At 42.9% G+C, this 6407-nt stretch overlaps 1 long non-coding RNA gene across 1 annotated transcript; it reads left to right on the top strand.

Annotated features, from left to right (window-relative positions):
* Positions 1 to 3479: 3479 nt before the first annotated feature.
* Positions 3480 to 4932, top strand: LOC141023342 (uncharacterized). Its single transcript, XR_012184570.1, has 2 exons — positions 3480 to 4071; positions 4585 to 4932. It is a non-coding gene; the product is annotated as an uncharacterized lncRNA (long non-coding RNA).
* The last annotated feature ends 1475 nt before the right edge of the window (positions 4933 to 6407 follow it).

The following is a 6407-nucleotide window of genomic DNA, read 5'->3' on the forward strand; positions in this document are numbered from 1 at the left end:
ATTTTTTTTGAATTTTTTATGCCCGTTTCAAAATGCAGTCAAAACGGCTGGAATGACCGTTCCTAGCTAGTGGTTGAATCTTGGGAAACTTTTGGTGTTTCTCTGATTAAATAGATACTTATGTACCTAGAAATGATTTTTGGAAAAAAATAAAGAGGAAACTATGAGGCAGCTGCAGTTCAAATTTGACCCACTTCCTCCTGAATCGGCGGAAATTTGTCTTTTTCATGAGAGGTGGATCAAGACTTTTGACACCCAACCATTTGGTCAATTGTGCATTAAATATGGCCTAGTATTTTAGAAAAATGATTTGGTCCAATTTTGCAACAATTATTTGGGAGGTCCTTCACAAAGAAACCTCCTTTTGGGCACTCGAAAAATGGAAAATGGTTTTTTCGTCCAAAGAAAATGAAAACTTCCTTAGGCAACATTGTTTGCCATTCCAATATGCACCCTTGTGCACAATATGTGATCATTTGAACAAACTATGCCATGAATGTGGCCATAAGATTGATCATTTGGCTTGAAAGCCATTGATCTCCACACGTGATAGCTCGTTTCTGAGAACACTTTTTTAAAATAATTGCCGTATAACAAGTTTGCTATTTTTCCTGGCAACTTGGCCACATATAATGACACAATGCGAAGGTTTCCTATTTTTTGATTTTTTTTTGAATTTTTTATGCTCGTTTCAAAATGCGGTCAAAACAGCGGGAATGACCGTTCCTAGCTAGTGGTTGAATCTTGGAATCTTTTTGGTGTTTCTCTGATTAAATAGATACTTATGTACCTAGAAATGATTTTTGGAAAATTAAATAGCAAACTATAAGGCAGCTACAGTTCAAATTTGACCCGCTTCCAACTGAATCGGCGGAAATTTGTCTTTTTCACGAGAGGTGGATCAAAACATTTTACACCCAACCATTTGGTCAATTGTGCATTAAATATGGCCTAGTATTTTATAAAAATGAATTGGTCCAATTTTGCAACAATTATTTGGGAGGTTCTTCACAAAAAAACCTCCTTTTGGGCACTCAAAAAATGGAAAATGGTTTTTTCGTCCAAAGAAAATGAAAACTTCCTTAGGCAATATTGTTTGCCATTCCAATATGCACCCTTGTGCACAATATGAGATCATTTGAACAAACTATGCCATGAATGTGGCCATAAGATTGATCATTTGGCTTGAAAGCCATTGATCTGCACACGTGATAGCTCGTTTCTGAGAACACTTTTTTAAAATAATTGCTGTATTACAAGTTTGTTATATTTTCCTGGCAACTTGGCCACATATAATTACACAATGCGAGGGTTTCCCAATTTTTTGATTTTTTTTGAATTTTTATGCCCGTTTCAAAATGCGGTCAAAACGGCGGGAATGACCGTTCCTAGCTAGTCATTGAATCTTGGGAAACTTCTGATATTTCTCTGATTAAATAGATACTTATGTACCTATAAATGTTTTTTGGAAAAAATAAAGAGGAAACTATGAGGCAGCTGCAGTTCAAATTTGACCCACTTCCTACTGAATCGGCGGAAATTTGTCTTTTTCACGAGAGGTGGATCAAGACTTTTGACACCCAACCATTTGGTCAATTGTGCATTAAATATGGCCTAGTATTTTATAAAATTGATTAGGTCCAACTTTGCAACAAATATATGGTAGGTCCTTCACAGAAAAACTCATTTTGGGCACTCAAAAAATTATTCTCTTACAAAAAACTCATTTCTGAGAACATTTTTTATGATATTTGCATTATTCAAAGTTTGCTATTCTTACTGAAAAGTTGGTCACACTTGGTGACACAATGCAAAGGTTTTTGATTTCTATTCGTTTTTATAAATTTCCTAAGCCGTCAAATAGCAGACATGATTTAACATCTTATTTTTAATCGGTTATGACCAATTTAAATGGTCTTAACATCATCAAAGCAGTACTGCGCTCTGATTGGTCCAAAACCATCTCACGCGGATCGTGGATTAAGCACCATCGGATGCACCCGAATCCAACGGCAGCTTACACCCCCCTCGTCGCTCTGGCCCCCCTCCCGAATCATCCTCGTCCACCCACGAAACCCTAGCTCACCTATCCCCATCGCCGCTGCCACTCCCGCTCCCTTTTTCTCATCGCCGCCGCCGCTCCCGCTCCCTTTTCCCCATCGCCGCCGCTACTCCCGCTCCCTTTTCCCCATCGCCGCCGCTCCCGCTCCCTTCCGCACTGCTCCCGCTCCCTCTGACGACCTTCGCAGCCACGGCCTATCCACCCCGCACGCACGCCCAGCAGGCAGACCATGGCGCTCTCCGTCTCCTCCCTCGCCTCGACCTTCTCCCACCTCTCCCTCCCCTCCACCTCCGCTCCCCACCCGCTCCCTCTCCTCCTCCTCCTCCACCCCACCACCCGTCGTGCCGCTCGCCTCGTCCTCTCTGCCTCCGGGGCCGACGCCGCTGAGCCGGTCGAGGCGGAGGCGCCTGCTGCCGACGACGGCCCCGAGGAGGTGCTCGCGGTTGAGGCAGAGGAGGACGCGCTCTCCGGGCTGGTGCTGCGCAAGTACGTGAAGCAGCGGCCACCAACTCAGTTCCGGCCACTGCCCCACGCGGCGGCGCTTCTTCCTCGACCCCGACGACGAGTTGAGCCATGGAACCCCTTGTCCTGTCTTGTTGTGATTCCTGCGTTTGGTTTGATTTGTTTTTTTTGTGCAGGTTGCTCCGATCTGATCTGGACGAGCTGCTGCTGCTCCTGCAGGTGGATGACGAGGTCTCATGGCTGCTCCCTACTGCTCCTCCTCCAACCACATGACTTGGTGTGGTGAGCTCATGTCATCTCATCTCATCTCACGTGAGCTCATGTCATCTCATCTCATGATCTTGATAGCAAGCCAGATCGTAGGATATTTGGATCATGCTGTCGAGTCATTTTACATTTTATATACATGTGTGTTCCTTGGCCGTGTTCCTATCTCTCTGGCCATGTCCGCGCAATTTGCATAAATTGCACTGTAGAGAAAGTACCTGGTGGATCCTTGAGCCTATCTAGCTCCCCAGCCGAGGGCACTGGCTAGCCACCGGCAACCTGCGCCGGCGTGGCACGTGTATTTAGTATCGACGCGTGCGTACTGAGTTGGGCAAGGGCCCTAGCACATGCTGACACTGTACATATATGGAAGAATATGTTGAGATCCTGAAATAATGTTAGCACTCTTAACTTTTCATGTCATTAGCGTTTTTGTCAGACAAGACTTGCATGTTTTTGCTCAAGCTTATACATTAGTTTTCTTGCAATTAGTATAGCATTATAAGTTTATAACCTGGAAGGGAAGGCACCTTCGCAACCGCTTGAGCAGCAGTGCAGCACCATACCACAATGAGCTCCCTAATTTGGCTAGAACAGGGGCTACTGTTCTTACTTCTTCCGCCTAATTCATATGGTTCTGTTGTGAACCAATCCTAATTGCCAAAATATTCCATCATTGTATGCCATAGAAGAACCATACAAATCAGTTATCCCGGACTACCGCTATGATTTGCTTTTGGTGTATCATGCTATCTTTTGAACTTTTACGTGTTACCATGTATTTACTTTTGGTGTATCATGCCTAAACTACTACGGTTGCCAAGCCAGCATCCATTGCATCAATCCTCATCAATTAATGGCCAATGTACACATAAACTCTATGGAACAATAATGATAGTTATCCAGCACAATAGTTTACTTAATTTCTTTGCACTACCTTGCTGTTTGACCGCTATTTTTATGGTTTGGATGTATATACGAGATGGTGGGTTGTTGGATGTGGATTGTGAGTCCATGGCAAGACTGAGCATTCTTTTATCAACTTGCTGTACACTTGCTCTGCTTGAGGCTACTATATAACTTGCGCCTTTTAACTTGATGTGCATAGCATGCAATTTTTTACTGTATCACATTCACACTGTCTGAATCCTACTACCCATTTCTATACAATATCAATAGTGCGTTTGGTTTGCATTGAACCTTAGCAATTTGTGTCAAATGCAGGTGCTCTGCCTCTCCACGGGCTCGTTCACCATTCGTTGAACTTCAGAGCTCATCAGGTATGTTCTTGCCCTGACCAAGCTGTTCAAGTATGTTAGGTTTGCAATAATATTTAGTATTGGTTTGGCTCTTGCAATGCATAGGCACAGCAGGATATACTCCTGTGTGGTACTAAATGTCATGGAGAAGAAACAAAGATGGCAAGTAAAAATAAACTGTTTATAACTTGAACACTAGCTGAATTTACAGCAAAACTAATTTGTAAAACAAAACCTGGATTAGATCAACAAGTCCTTAGCATATCAAACGTGCCACTTTGGAAATGTCAACCTGTAGCACATAATATGTTATCTTATTGCCGTTGTGTCACTGTATCCTAGTAATTCTGTTGTGTCACTTTATCCCAGTAAAGCAAGATGCTTGTTATACTCACGTTCCTGATGATATTGGTGTACACTCAATTTGGCTATTTCTTCTAGTTCTGCTACTAGTTGCTGTGTACTCCTAGTGCTGTAGTTCCTGTGTAGTAATACGGAAATATTAATGCTCAAATATGATGATGTGGCCTGCAGCGCACCTGCTTCGACGCTGACCCGTCCGTCGTCATCGCCTTCGATGACGACGAGGACACCGCAGGCGCCGTCGGCCTCGGCGACGGCTTCCACCACTACCACATCGTCGTCACCTACCAGGGCGTCAAGGGGTGAATTGATTTGATCGTTAATATGTGGCTGGATGTGATGTTTTGCAGGTTGAAGGCGCTAAGGTGTTGGAGACGTGCCTGTACTTGTTGAGCGTTCTATCTGTAGAGTGCTATACTGTGATTGGTGTAACATTGTATGGTTATATTGTGATTGGTGGAATGTAATAAACTTGATTGGTACATCGGTGATTTGGCTGTTATTTGAATATATTTAAAATGAGTTCTCTGATTGGTATATCATTGAGTTACAAGTTGTGAAAAATTAAAACCTGATGTTTGGGACCTAGTGCCTAGAAGAATCTGACAATGTGCATCCAGTTGACTACAATAATCTGAAAATTGAATGTAACAAAAAAAGAAAACCCAAAAATAAAAAAAATAGAATGTGAAAAGGCTGCACCTCAGAAAGCAAAAAAGGCCGAACCAACGGCCCAAGCCCATGTAGCTAGTAAAAAATAACAGGAAAAAATACATTAAAAATGCCGAATTGTTGAGCTCGGCCCATGTAAAACGCCGAATCGGACCGGGCTGATTCTTGTGCCACATGAGCTTGCCACGCTGGATGCCTACCTGGCCTGAGGAGGTTGCTAGTGACCAAAAATTTGGTCGAAGAACCAACGACCTTTTACATATCACAGAGAAGGTCACTAATTTCAGTTTACGACTGCCAGCTTTTGACCTTCTGGTTTTGGTCACAAAAAGGTCGCAAATGAACAACTATGACCTTTCAACGGCCAATAGTGAGGGTCACAAGTTGACATATTTCTTGTAGTGTCTTGGAACATCTCATATGCTTCGTGGCGTTTCAAAAACGTCTTTGAAGCCCCGATTCTAAGCCGTAAAGCATGGTGCACTAAACTATCAAGTAGTCCTCATATCGAGCTTGCCAAACGTTCATAACGTCTGCATTTGCTCCTGCAACCGGTCTGTCACCTAGCGGTGCATCAAGGACATAGTTCTTCTGTGCAGCAATGAGGATAATCCTCAGATCACGGATCCAATCCGCATCATTGCTACTAACATCTTTCAACTTAGTTTCTCTAGGAACATATCAAAAATGAAACAGGGGAGCTAAACGCGAGCTATTGATCTACAACATAGATATGCTAATACTACCAGGACTAAGTTCATGATAAATTTAAAGTTCAATTAATCATATTACTAAAGAACTCCCACTTAGATAGACAACCCTCTAATCATCTAAGTGATCACGTGATCCAAATAAACTAAACCATGTCTGATCATCACGTGAAATGGAGTAGTTTTCAATGGTGAACATCACTATGTTGATCATATCTACTATATGATTCATGCTCGACCATTCGGTCTCAGTGTTCCGAGGCCATATCTGCATATGCTAAGCTCGTCAACTTTAACCCGAGTATTTCTGCGTGTGCAAAACTGGCTTGCACCCGTTGTATGTGAACGTAGAGCTTATCACACCCGTTCATCACGTGGTGTCTCGGCACGACGAACTTTGGCAACGGTGCATACTCAGGGAGAACACTTGTACCTTGAAATTTAGTGAGAGATCATCTTATAATGCTACCGTCAATCAAAGCAGAATAAGATGCATAAAGGATAAACATCACATGCAATCAATATAAGTGATATGATATGGACATCATCATCTTGTGCCTTTGATCTCCATCTCCAAAGCACCGTTATGATCACCATCGTCACCGGCTTGAC

This window comes from Aegilops tauschii, chromosome 1, assembly GCF_002575655.3.
Source record: "Aegilops tauschii subsp. strangulata cultivar AL8/78 chromosome 1, Aet v6.0, whole genome shotgun sequence".
NCBI classification, from domain to species: domain Eukaryota; kingdom Viridiplantae; phylum Streptophyta; class Magnoliopsida; order Poales; family Poaceae; genus Aegilops; species Aegilops tauschii.